Source organism: Myotis brandtii, unplaced genomic scaffold (assembly GCF_000412655.1).
Source record: "Myotis brandtii unplaced genomic scaffold, ASM41265v1 scaffold248, whole genome shotgun sequence".
In the NCBI taxonomy this organism is placed as follows: Eukaryota; Metazoa; Chordata; class Mammalia; order Chiroptera; family Vespertilionidae; genus Myotis; species Myotis brandtii.
In genome coordinates, this window is record NW_005359397.1 from 2,500,344 (window position 1) to 2,514,166 (window position 13,823).

The window sequence follows — 13,823 nt, forward strand, 5'->3', positions numbered from 1 at the left end:
TCCCACCCAAGGGGCAAGGGAGTGGGGTATTTAATCATCAACTCCTGTGAGTCATTGGTTGAGGGCTCCTCCTGAGGAGGGTGGGCGTTTGTTCCCTGGCACTGTCAGCCTTCATGAGTACAGGCATAGTGGGCTCCAGGAGCCAGAGAAAGCGCTCCAGTAAAGAGATACAGATGCTGACAATTAGAAATTGGCCACTGTACACTGAAATAGTACTAGCTGAAGCGGTACTAGTGGTGCATTCATAGAACCTGCTTGACCCTGTAAGGTAATGACCATGATGGTGGTGATGCTGATGGTGATGCTGATGCTGATGATAGTGATAGCAACGGTGATGTGGTGGTAGTAATGATGATGATGGTATTGTGGTGGTGGTGGTAGTGCTGGTGGTGGTGGTATGGTGATGATGATGATATTGATGATGGTGATGCTGATGATAGTGATGATCATGGTGATGATGACGATAGTGATCAGGATGGTGTTGATAATGGTCCAAAATGTTAGTGTCTTCAATGCTTTCTTGTACTTCTGTCTCTCCCTTCTTGCCCTCTTAGCTATCCTCTGTAAAGTGACCCTTTTTAGAACAAAATTCAATTCTACTAAAATTCAACCCTACAAAAAACCTTCCAGAGGGACCCCATACCACTTAAAATAGTGTCCTTACCCTGACCTATGAGGCCCATTTAATGTTTCTGATGCCCTTTCTCTCACGCTGCCCCTCCCTTTGCAGAGTCAGCCACGTGAGCACTCTTTCAATTCCTAAGACACCAAGTTCATTCCTGCTTTTGAGCTTTTGCACTTGCTGGTCTCTCTGCCTAGAACACTCTCCCACAAGATACTCCCATGGCAGCTCCTCTCACCTCCAGGTCTCACCTCAGATGTCCCTTCCTTCAAGAGGCCTTCTCTGACCATGCCGCTTGAAGTTTTGCTCTTCTCTCTCTCTCTCTCTCTCTCTCTCTCTCTCTCTCTCTCTCTCTCTCTCCTTAATTAATTAAATTAGTTGATTATCATTACCTGAAATTATTTTGTTTAATTAGTTTTTTATCATCTGTCTCTTCAACATAAGGCAGAGACCTTGTGGGTTTTGCTCACCTTTATGGATATGATGGCACATAGTAGGTGCCCCATAAAATCCATCAGGTGAGTGAATGCATTTGAATAGCTCTCTACCCCTCTACCTGTTTCTTCCAGAAACTGTTGTCCTCACCACCTGACTTGGTTTGAGTTGTGAAAATGAAGAAACGCTCCTGAAGTACCTATAGCAAGTGCGCATCCAGTGCTGTCATCATTATTATGAATTATTAACAAGAGCCAGGCAGCCTGAAATGGTGACTAATGACAAGATTGGCCCCACGGTTCCCAGCAACTGTGCTTGTCCCCTGGCATGCCTCACGCGTCAGTTACAGAGCCAGCATGACAAGGAGCTGTTTGGATAGAGTACAGTTCTTTAACCTTGGCAGGGGGAGGGGCAGGTGTCCTGGTGGGTGCCAGAACCCAGGCCTGGCTGTGCTGATAGATCCTCCCTTCCCCCAACTGGTAGGCAGGGTATGATGTAACCTGCAGCCCAGAAATACCTGAGTGACTAACCAGGTACCTTATATGGACTATACATTGGACCACCAATCCACACCTGCCAAATACCCTAAGCCCTTGTCCTATATGGACAATGCAGTAAGCCACCAATCAGTGTGCGCCGAGTACACTAAGCCCCCCACCCCTTCCCATTCCGCCCCTCAAAAGGCGTGCCTACCTCTGCACGTGCTGCTGTTCTCCCCTTGGGAGACAGCCCGGCAGGTGCTTCTCCTCTAATAAAGCCTGTAGTCCTGGTTTTAGGCCTCTGTTTGATTTTTCACTAACTTTGCACGCAGAGTGGGTCTGCAGTTATCAGTGAGGATCCCAGTTTAATCACATGTCAGTGTCTCCATTCATCTTCGCGCTATCTGGGGGCTCATCTTTTTCCACCCTGTGGCATCATGGTGATTGATGATCCCGCACCAGTGCGCTGCTGGGTTAGCACAGCTCACAGTGGGTGCCCAGCTTCTCCGGGCTCTGCCGTCTGGGGCCAGCTAGGACTGAGAGCATATTTCTTTTAAGAAGCCTGTTAAGGACTAAATTGTGTCCCCTCCTCCCAAGTTCATATGTTGGAGCCTTAACTCCCAAGGTAACTGTATTTGGAGATGGGGCTCTTACAGAGGTAATTAAGGTTAAGGCGGTCATAAGGGTGGGGCCCTGTCCCATAGGACCCCTTACAAGCAGACTATGAGACGTCATAATGCTCTTTCCTAACTCCCAAGGTAACTGTATTTGGAGATAGGGCTCTTACAGAGGTAATTAAGGTTAAAGGCGGTCATAAGGGTGGGGCCCTATCCCATAGGACTGGTGTCCTTACAAGCAGACTATGAGACGTCATAATGCTCTTTCCATGCACAGAGAGGAATGGCCCCGCGAGAACACAGTGAGATGGCAGCTACCTGCAAGCCAGGAAGAGAATCCTCCCCGGAAACCAAACTCACAGCACCTTGTAGACCTTGGACTTTTAGCTCCCAGAACTGTGAGAAAATTAATATCTGCTGCGTAAGCCCCCTTGAGCAGACTGTGACAAGCCCTTGCTTCCTCCAGCTTCCGCGAGAGGAGGGTGGGGTTGGAAATATGCCTCTGGTGGGAATGTTTCCTTGAGCAAAGGCAGACGTGAGCCCTGCACAGAGGAAGTACCTCCCCGGGTATTCAGACACGCAGGCTGAGCACCTCACTGTGTCAGAGAAAGATCCTGGGCAGAGAGACCCAGGTGCTTGTAATAGGAAGCCCTCAGTGAGGACGGGAACAGTGGGTGCCCAGGAATGTGGTGGGAGAGAGGGGGTGTAGCATCTGCTACAGAAGACCTCTCTGAGGAGGTGACACTTGAACTAACATCAAAATGATACAGGGAACAGACCTCAGCCAAGGCTGTTGCTGTTGCAGCAGCATGTGCGGGCAGAGGCTCTCTGGAGCAGCCTGGCCTAAGGGATGGGTCAGGACCCCTCCCAGAGCTTTCCCCTCCTGCTCTCCCCACCGCCGTCATCCATATCCTTCCCACCCTTTGTCCCCACTTACAGCGCACCCAGTGATTGGCTCATCAGGAGACGGTGGGAGGGGTTTGGGGGGTCAATCTCGGAGGCTTTATCCACTCATTGGCCCTGAGAGAGGTGGGAGGGGTGGAGGGACACCGCCTGCCTGAGGGATGTGAGAGGCAAGACTAGTTGAAATTCTGCAGCCAGTACTGCCCTCGCTTCCCCAGAGCCGGAGGAAAAGGGGAGGAGCCTCCCTGGCCACTCAGTGATGCTCTCAGGCCACAAGGGGCATGCCTCCTTGTGGTTCTAGGTGGCCCAACCCCCCAGCAACCCCAGGGAGCCCCAGTCCAGCCTAATGGCCAAGTCAAGTGGAGAATGATAGTGAGGTGACCCAGTAAGGCTGCTGGAGTCCTGTCTGAGGGGTGTCCTGTCTGTGGTGGCCCATCAAGGACTCAGGGAGACAGCACTGAACACTCCTCAGAGGAATGCACTCCCGAGGCGAGAGGAAGAGGAGCATTTGAAAGCCCGCTCCCACCCGTTATTGGCTGAGGGTTGTTTTGCAAGTGTGTGCTGGGGGGATGCCCCATTTCCTTGGAACTTTGGTGGAGTGGAGTGAACTTGCAAAGCACACAGTGTTACCTCACTTACTCACAATCCAATCCACCAGAGTCCCAGTCCTCAGTAATTCCTGCAAACCGAGGAGGCTAACCTAGGGTGCCACTTCCCCCCTTTGAACATTGCTCCCTCAGCCCTTCTCCCAGCCCCCAGCTCCCCAACTCAAGCAGCCCTGGGCAGCAAGGTGTAGTATCTCCAGGAGGCTTCCTTGGTGGGGGGGTGCCCATACCACCAATGCAACCCTGCCCTGGTCCCAAGAAGCAGAGCAGGCCCCTCCCATTTGCCCCATACCTGGCTCCTGGCTCGCCCTCCACTTTGGCCCCAACATTTTCTGAACCTACTCTGTCCTCTCTGGCCTCTGAGCCTTTGCTTATGTTGTTCCTCTTCTGAGAAGGCACCTTCACCCGCTCTCTGCCTGTTGACAATTTTCAACATGCAATCAACAAAAATTTATATTCCGAGCCATGCACTGGGGACGGAGCATTAATCAACACAGACCTTCCTTTCAGAGTTTACGGTCTTGGGAAGGAAGAAAGATGTTAAAATAACCCATCTCACAAATTGCTTTATAAATACAGTCGTGGGGAGTGAGGCCAAGGAGAGGAGCCACAGATGCAGAGGGCAGGGGGAGGGGAGGAGTCTGGAGTTTCCCAGGAGGCCTCTTCCGGGAGCGATGGTTAAGCTGAACTTGAAAGATGAACAGGTGAGAGGTGGAAGGGCATCAGGCAGTAGGAACAGTGTGTGTTCGGCCCTGAGCAGAGAGACACTGAGAGGCTGGTGTGGAAGTGGGCAGTGGGCAGATTGGTAGGGACTGGAAACGGATCCTAAGAGATTTGGGAAGACCGGAAGTGTTTAAATCTACCAAACCACCGCGCTGGGAATTCTGAGACCGCCCCAACTTTGCCCTGACAGCCTTCCATAGGGTCCCAAATCCCCTGCATGAGCTGCCTTGCTGACTGCGCCAGGCCCTCCAGAGGCGTCTCACACGTTCTTTGAGGCCTTCATTGAAGTCCCTCCGCTGAGAAGCCTTCTACCCTGGAAATCAGAAGAGCGCTCCGCCGCCCACGTCCTCCCCAGCACTTTCCTCTTTGGCATCTGAGGGGCACTGGGAGGAAGGCAAACATTCCACAGGCTGCCCCAGGGACAGGGCAGCCCCGGCTCTGACTGGGGTGGAGCGGGGAAGGGTGCTGCCTGGCACCTGGCTGTGGACAGGTGACTCTCCCCGGCCATGTTCAAGGGTCCATTCCTCCTGCCTGTCCCTCACACCCGAGACCACAGAGCAGGTGTAACTGGGGCATCGAGGAATCTGGAAAGAACTCCACCCACAGACTGAGAGGTCCTGGGTCTTGGTTTGCAGGCCTGGATAGGGAACAAGAGGATGTCGCTGCTGAGCTTTGCAAGTGCCTAGAACCAGGGCTGGGCTGGAGGGAAGGAGAATGATTCCTGACAAACCTGTCCTGCTGCCCCCAGCCCTGGGAAGGGGGAGGCGGGGGCTGCTGAGATGCCCTCTATTGAGAACATCACCCCACCCACCACTTTGCATTCTGGGGGAAGGGAATGGGAGCCACTTGTCATTGTCCCTGAATACTGGCTGGCAGGAGGCCCAGGGAGGGGCCTCCCCAATAGGAAATCTGCAGCTGCCTGTCTTTAAGGTAAAATTACCGTAATTACTCCAATTACCAAATCCATCAAGAGCTTTGGACTGAGGAGGCCCGTGAACAATCGGATCTGAGAAGCGTGACTCATGCGGGTGGGGGCACAGAGCCTAGGAGGGGGCGGCGATTGATGTTAGACTAGGCCCTTGATTGGGGTGGGGGTGGGGAAATGCAGAGAAATCATGATTCACTAAGACCCCACTTTGCTCCCTCCGTGGTGAGATTTTTCTCCGGCATTGAAAAGAAAGAAGGCCTCTGGCTGTTCTGTTTCCCAGGACTCCGAACCCACCGGGTACCTGACTTGGACCTCTACCTCCTCCGAGAGTCCAAAGTCAGAAAACCAGGAAGGAGGCTGGCATCTCCTAGCCTCTCGCTCGGCGCCAGGCCCTTCCCACCCAGGGAGCAGGTCCGGTCCTGTTTTGCAGATGTGGGTCTTGGCCCTTTCCTCTGGGCCTGGGTGCTCTGGGGGCCAGAGCCTGGGCACGATTTGCCTCTGTACCCCTCACCGCGGCGCCGCCCCATAAACCTGTGCTTGGTGCACACTCAAGAGATATTTGGTAAAGAAAATTAATTTGGTGTGTTATGGTGAAATCAGCTAACTGGACATGGCCCCTTGAATCACCCCATCTCCCCCCTCCCGTGCCTGCTCCATCCAAACTGCAGCCTGGACACTGTACCTCCATAGAATATCACTATAGTGTTATATATATTTTACCGCGCTGAGACAGAGGGGTGGCCCCGATCAAATGATTTCCATGCTGTGGAGTTATGTATGCTTCACCACAGTTTAAAATATCCACATAACATTTACCGTTTTACAGTTCAGTGGCATTAAGACATTCACATTGTTGTGTGACCATGACCACCAGAACTCTTTCATCTTCCCCAATAGAAAACTCTACTCACGAGAGGACTCCCTGTTCCTTCCCGCCCTAGCCCCTACTGTAACCAGCATGCTGCGCTCTGCCTCTAGGAATCTGACCACTCCAGGTACCTCTGTAAGCAGAATCATACAGTATATTTCCTTTTGTGACTGGCTTATTTCATTAAGTATAATGTCTTCAAGCTTTATCATGTTGGAGCATGTATCAGAGTTTCCTTTCTTTGTAAGGCTGAGTGATAGTCCATTGTATGGGTGTACCACATGTGTATCTGTCCATCTGTTGACGTACATGTGGTCGTTTCCACCCTTTGGCTGTTGTGAATAATACCTCAGCATTGGCGTACACGTATCTGTTCGAGTTTCTATTTTCAAGTCTTTTGGGGCTAGACCCAGGAGTGGAATTGCTGAATCACATGGTTATTCCATGTTTATATATTTTTAAAGAAACCACTATAGTGTTATATATATTTTACCGCGCTAAAAAAAAAATAACCCCCCAAAATGATGTTATCGGTTACATGGTTTCCCTCATACTCTGAATAAAATGGACATTCCAAAAATGGGTACCCATGGCCTCTGGCGCTCTCTGGTACCCTCCAGGCCAGCGGTTGCCAATCGGTGGTCCACAGACCACTGGTGGTCCATGAGGTCCGAAAGGTTGGAGACCGCTGCTCCGGGCTACTCATACACTTCTTTGAAAAGCATGGCTATCATTCATTCACTCATTCATTCATTCATCCATACATGCATGCATTCAGTCAATAAATACAGGGTGGGGCAAAGTGGATTCACCTTACTTCAAACAAAGGGTTAAAAATAAGGTTCAAGTTAGCCTGTTGTCAGGAGTAAATGAGTTAATGCCTGCAAATTGCTCAGATTGGAGCCTGGCACAGAGTAAGTATGCAAGTAAATGGTAACCATGGTAACCTAAAAACAAGACTTTTGCTCAGTAAATGAGGCAAGAGAGAGAAATAAACACAGAGGGCACACACGGGAAGGGGAGGGATGAAGGGAGGGGAGTAGCAGACACTGGGTCAGTGGCTCTCTCTTGGCTCAGGGCAGGAGCCCCCATCATGTCACAGTGTCTTCTGGGCTCAGGGACAAGCCACCTGCTACTTAGTCCCTGCTCAGCCCGGTCCTGGTTTTCTTCGTTCATTCACTGAACATGCGCACTGGGCCACAGCCAGTGCAACAAAAGACATGAATAGCTGCTTCTACTTACCGAGTGCTCAGTCTTGAACTTTTAGGTTGAACCAAATGAAAGAGCCAATATTGGACCAGCTTTCACCCAGAAACATTAGGTGTAAGCTGATGCGTGATTGATTTCATCCTTATGAAGAGATAGGATTATCCTTCTCTTTGTGGCTGAGAAGACTGATGTTCGGGAAGGTGAAGGGACCAGCCTAAGGTCCCACAGCTGTAAGTGGCTGGATTTGAACCTAGATCTGACTCTGAAACCCATATGTTACACGTTCCTTGCACTAAAGGCACCATAGTGGGGAGATGGACACATTAAATGTGTTTCTCTAAGTCTCCCCCCAATTCCTGAGCATCCCTCAAGACCCCAGACAGGCTTCCTGCAACTCTTCAGCCTCTGGATATGAGAAGCTTTGACCTTCTAAGGATGCCAAGGGTCTGCCACCCCACACAGGGCCCCCCTGCACCGAAGGGCATCTCACCCTCGCCTGGCTTGCTTCTCCAAGCCTTGGGGGCCCTGTGGTATGGGCAGTGCGGCCTGGACCCCTGCTCAGGGCTGTATTTGTGCTTCTCTCTTGCCCCAGGAGCTGGCCTCATTCTGCCCATCTTGTCCTCACTCTAGGCCAGCCCCTTACCTCCTTAAAGCCTCCCTCTGAGTTCAGGTTTGTCTTTAATTCTCAGCTCATTAGCAGATCAAAGAGGTTGGAGATGACCTGCGGCCAAGAGACCCTCGGGCAGCCCCCTCCTCACTCTCCAAAGGTGCTCCCGTTGGCAAGAGAAAAGGGACTCCCCCTCTGGTTGCTCCTTGTGGAGCCAGAGAGGGGCTGGGACCTGGCTCCAGTCTCCCCCACCCCTAACTGGGCCGGAGATGCAGCTGGTGGGGGCTGCGGCCAGGCGCTGGGAAGCGGCAGCAGCCCCCTCCTCCAGAGCCTGAGCAGGACAAGGACAGTTAATTCCTCTGGTGTTATCAGCTGGGCACAGGCGCTGGTTGCATAGCAACCCAGATTGCTCTCTGTCTCCAGTGCTCAAAAAAAAAAAAATCAGCATTTTTCCAACTCTACATCAGTAGATGGAAATGGGCTGGGGGCAGCCCAGACGCCCTGCCCCCAAGTGTGGCTCATTTGCAAGAAGCCTCAACCCCCATCTCTTGGCAGGGCCCTCACTCTTCAGCCTGCACCTCACTCTTGCCTCCTCCATGTCAGGCTGGGGGCTGGGAATTCACCAATCACCCTCCAGCTGCAGCATGGAGCTGGGTCAGGAGCTAGGACTGGGTTTGTACACGGGAATGCTTGTGTGAACTGGGGGAGCAATGGAATTGATTTACTCATTCATTAAGAAATTGTGCTCTGGCCAGTGTGCTCAGTGGTTACAGCATCGGCCTGCATACCAGGGGGTCTTGGGTTCCAGTGCAGGAGGCAACCAATTGATGTGTCTCTCTCATGTCTTGGGTTCGAGTGCAGGAGGCAACCAATCGATGTGTCTCTCTTTCTCTCTATCTCTCCCGCCTCTTCCTCCCTTTTACTCTCTTGAAAATTCAATGGAAAAATGTCCTCAGGTGAGGATTGGGGAAAACATATTTACTGAGCACCTTCTGGGTGCCATACCCTAAACTCCCCAAATTGAGTGAGTTAAAATGGGCTGCAAATTCTTTGCTGCTCCTCCCATGGACAGGTGTAGTTTATTCCCCTTCCTTTTGAATCAGGGTCGACTCTGGCCTGTTTGGCCAGTAGAATGTGCCAACAGTGACACTGTGTAACTCTGAGATTAGCAGCTTCTACCTTTGCCACTTGGAATGCTCCTTCTTGGAGCCCAACCACCATGAAGTGAGGAAGTCCAAGCAGCCACGTGGAAAGGCCCTCCTGAAGTCTGTGTCATTTGCCAGCCACATGAGAAAGCCATGTGATGCCATGTAAGCAGAACCCTGACCAAATCCTAGACCCACAGAACCACGAGCAAATAAAACCATTCCTTTAAGACAGTAATTTTTGGAGTAGCTTGTTATGCAATAATAACCAAGACACCAGGAGAGCTTACTTCGTCATTCATAGACTCTCGGATATTCAGAAACATGGTTTAAGTGCCTAATGTATGCAGGCCCTGTGCTAAGCTCCAAAGCAAAATGCCACTCAGGAGAGCCGATGTCTAAAAGGCTGAGGGGCTGGGGGTTACGGGAGACAGCACAGCGGCAGGAGAATGGAAGCAAGAGCTCAGGGACAGAGGGGATGATGACGTACTAGCAATTAGCAACTAAAGGGGTCAAAACAGGAGGTGGGAAGGCAACCTCAGTCCCTGGGCAGGAAGTTTGAATTCAAGTCCGAACTCTGCTTACTTGGAAATGGCTGCCTGGACCGTGGTGGGAAAGGCTCTGAGGCTCAGTCTGAGCTCCAGGGCCGAGAGCTGCGACTGCTTCGTGGTTTCTGCAGTGGGCGAGGCAGAGAATCTAGGCACAGGTGTCATACACGTGCCTTCTGAGCACCCGGTCTGTTGGCCTCTGTGAGTAGCTCCCCTGGGCCTGCCTGGATGGGGAATGAGGGGCCTGGAGCAGAGGGGGCCGGGCATGCGTTCCTACCCTGAGCCCTGCATAGACCAGCAGGGCAGCTTCAGGGTTTATTTTGGTTTGTTCAGGTGTCCTAGTCAATTCCGTTCAGAATTCCATTGTCTCACCCTGTGTGTTTGGGTCAGGCTTTTTTGACTCTTGCTGCACATTGAAACCACCTGGTGGCTTTTAAAAAAAAAAATCCTGATCTTGGGCAACTGGCATGGGGTGGGGCAAAGGTGTGGTGTGTAGAGGGCATGGGATGGGCTGGGAGGAGATGAGGCTAGAGAACTGGGTTCTCAAAGTGTGGTCCATGGACCAGCAGCATCAGCCACCTGGGAGGCTGTAAGAAACACAAATTCTTGGGCCTTTCCCCAAACCTACTGGGTCAGAAACACTGTGGATGGGGCTAAAGCCGGTGTTCTAAAAGCCCTTGGCTGGGGGATGGCAAAGAAGAGAGCCTTGAGGGGCGGATGTGTGGCATGGAGGTACGACAGGGAGTCAGCAGGTCTAGGACCACCCCCCTGCTGCCTCCAAAGTCTTCCTCCTTCATGGGGGCAATTTCTCAATCCCTTTTGGCAGCATCTATTCTAACATCTGTCCTTGTCTCTCTCTCTCCCACTCAAGGACACTTTTGCCATGTATTACAGCATCAGCACAATGACATAATCACGGATAATTGTGGGCAATTCCCTTATTCATGTGCCTGTGTTATGTACCACTGTCACACCAAACCACTCCTACAGTTCAGCCCCTGAGCCCTGATTTCTGAGAGAGACGGCCTCTCATGTGTGATGACTGGAGAGGGCTCGGCCGGGCATGGATGAATTTGCTGATGGGACATTTATGGAGAAGAAATCTCCTGGAAGCAACCCCAACCCCTTCACCCAAGCCTTTGACTCACTCATTCTCAGTCTTGGCCTTGGGTTGCCACTTCTTCCATGAAGCCCTCCCTGCCTACCACTCCCCACTCAACCCTCATCTGGATTATGCCCCCTCAACCTTTCCCATTATAGCACCTCTGATGCTGTCCTCTTGTTTAACTGTCTCTCTACCGCAAGGTGGGGATTTTGTGCATAATTCTCAGTGTGACATCCCCAGCGCCCTGTCCAGTGTCATCGCCATTCTAGCAGCTGGTCATTCCAGTATCCACCAAGGGGCTAGAGGGCACTGTGTCCTTTAAACTTGATAATGGCCCTATGAGGTGTGCACTACTGTTTTCATCCCTGTTCTACAGATGAGGATATTGAGGCACAGGAAGTAAAATACATTTTCCAAAGGCACAGTGCTGGTGACCCACAGGCAGCCTGACTCCAACAGACAAGCACATTTTGCTTTTGTTGTTGGTATTTTTGGTCTTATTCCAGGGAGGGGAGGGAGAGAGGAAGGGAAGGAGGGAGAAAATCAGAAAATTTCCTGAGCATTTTCATTGCCCTCAGAGTCTGCAGCCCCCTCTGACCACTGGCGTGAAGTCCTGGCTACACTCCCTTCACTCAGAGGGACCCTTAGAGGCCACTGTGTTTTGGGGACAAGGAGCAGTGTTTCTGCCTAGACCCGGCCATGGTCCAGGGGTCTCAAGAAAACTGTCCCTGTAGGGCCCTGGGCTAGCAGCTCTGACTGACAGTACCTTTCAGCTACTCCTCGCTCAGAGCTGCAGCTATTAGGGCTGCAAATTAGCATCGTAATTGCCTTTTAACTATTCATAGCTGGAAAGAGACCAAGCTGGCCCCGCCTCTCCTCCTCCCCGTCCCTGCTCAGCAAGCAGCACTGGCCTCCCTCCCCAGCGGGGAACACCCTGCGCCCCGTGCCCACCTTCCCATGAAGACTGTTCACCTGCCCCAGCCTCAGTCTCTCCACCGCCGACGTGAGGCTGCTGATCCAAACCTCAAAGTCTTATTGTGATGCATGTAACATGCCCAGCACAGCTCCCGGCCCAGGTGAGCTCGGTTGTATTCTCGTGCTGTGTTTGGAGACCCAGGGAGGGCAAGGATATGCAAGTCAGCAGCATGAGCAGGCCCAGCACTCAAGTCCTCTTCACTGAGCTCAGGGCTCTCTTGTCCCACCGTGTCACCTTAAGTTTATCTTCCCTGCCTGACAACATGGCTGTACTCCCGTGAGCAGACAGTAAACAAGACGTTGCCTAAAGACTTCTCCTTTCTCATCACGGATGATTTTTACTATAAAACATTCGCTTATTTAAGAGGGCACTCACCTCAGTTGTGTTGCAACCACTGGGTCGTCTGTGTTGCCCACTATAAACGTGAAGATACCACAGAGTTAAGGAGACTGGTGCTGAGGCCTAGCTGCCTGGGTTCAAATCCAGTTCTGTGACTCCCACAGTGTGACCTCGGGCCAGTTACTTAACCTCTCTGTGCTGCAGTTTTCCCCTCTGCAAAAGGAGGGTGGAGATATTGCCTTTCCTGAAAGGTTGTTGTGAGGGATAAATGGGTCAAAATATGTGTGGTGCCTAGAATGGTGCTAAGACATAGCACCAGGTGTTTGCTCTTATTTATTAGGCATCTTTGTTACTTGTGTGGCCTTTAAACTGCATTTAAGGGGGAGTTTCTACAGTGATGACCAGGGAGATGCTCTTTGTCACCATCACAGGGACCACGTGCTTTCTTGCCCTTGGTTTCCACTTGAATTGGACAGTGCAGAGCCTACAGTGCCAGCTGCTCAGAGCCTGAGGCTGGATTTGGGGGGTGGGGGGTGGGGAGAGAATGTGGAGGGAGATGCAGGAGAACCTAGGACATGAACAAGAAAAAGGCGTCCCCTGTTCTTATGAAGATTTAAAGAAATAAAAATCTAATTTCTAATTTAAATGCATGCCTTGAAAGAGAAGGAAACACACAGGGTAATGTAGAGACTAACAGGGGGGTGGGAATTCCACTTCCAATTGGATGGTCAGGGACAACTTCTCCGTTTTTTCTTTTCTTTTTTGTTTTGTTAATCCTCACCTGAGAATAATTTTTCCATTGATTTTTAGAGAGAATGGAAGAGAGGGTTCTTATGAAGATTTAAAGAAATAAAGGTCTAATTTCTAATTTAAATACAAGCCTTGAAAGAGAAGGAAACGCACAGGGTAATGTGGAGACTAACAGGGGGTGGGAATTCCACTTCCAAATGGATGGTCGGGGAGAACTTTTTTTGTTGCTGTTAATCCTCACCTGAGAATAATTTTCCCATTGATTTTTAGAGAGAATGGAAGAGAGGGAGGGAGGGGGAGAGAGACATCCCGCAAGCACCTTGACCCCCCGACCCACGACCCATGACAGCGGTGGGGACTGAACATGCAAACCAGGTAGGTGCCCTTGACGGGGAATGGAACCCGAGAGCCTTCCGAGCGGGGTCGCGCTCTAACCACTGGGCCACCGGCCACGGGAGGGAGGACGTCTTGAAGGAGGTGATGTTTAAGCCGAGATCAAAGGAGCCAGCCATGCAAAGAGCAGGCCACAGCTTTCCAGGCAGGGGGAACAGCAGGTGCAAAGACCTGAGGACAGGGCTGGCTTGTCCAAGGAGCAGGAAGGAGGACCTGGATGTGGAGGCTCCTGAAGGGACACCGGTACCGGTACCGGGCGGGCTGGAGCGGTGCAGGGCCGGGTCGCACCGGGTCTCATGGGCCATGGTGAGGAGTCGGGGTTTTTTCAACCCAAGTACCCAGATAGGACACTGCATGTCGGAAACAGTCAAAGCTGGGCCCCGGCTGGAAGGGCCCTGGGCCTTTTGGGGGCCCCTTCTCAGATCGCGGGTCCCCTAGCTCCTGTCCCCCTTCCGCTCCCCAGCTCCCCAAGGGCGGGGCGGGGCGGGAGGGGCGCTCACGGAGGCCCACGGTCGGCGTCCTCGCCCCTCTGGCCATTGTTCCATCCCGACGCCCCCACCTTCTCCCCAGC

General features: G+C 51.9%; 1 long non-coding RNA gene across 1 annotated transcript in view; it reads right to left on the reverse strand.

Annotated features, from left to right (window-relative positions):
* The window catches only part of LOC102244629, a 71,953-nt gene that overhangs the window by 22,932 nt on the left and 35,198 nt on the right, over window positions 1-13,823 (reverse strand). The window lies entirely within an intron of this gene.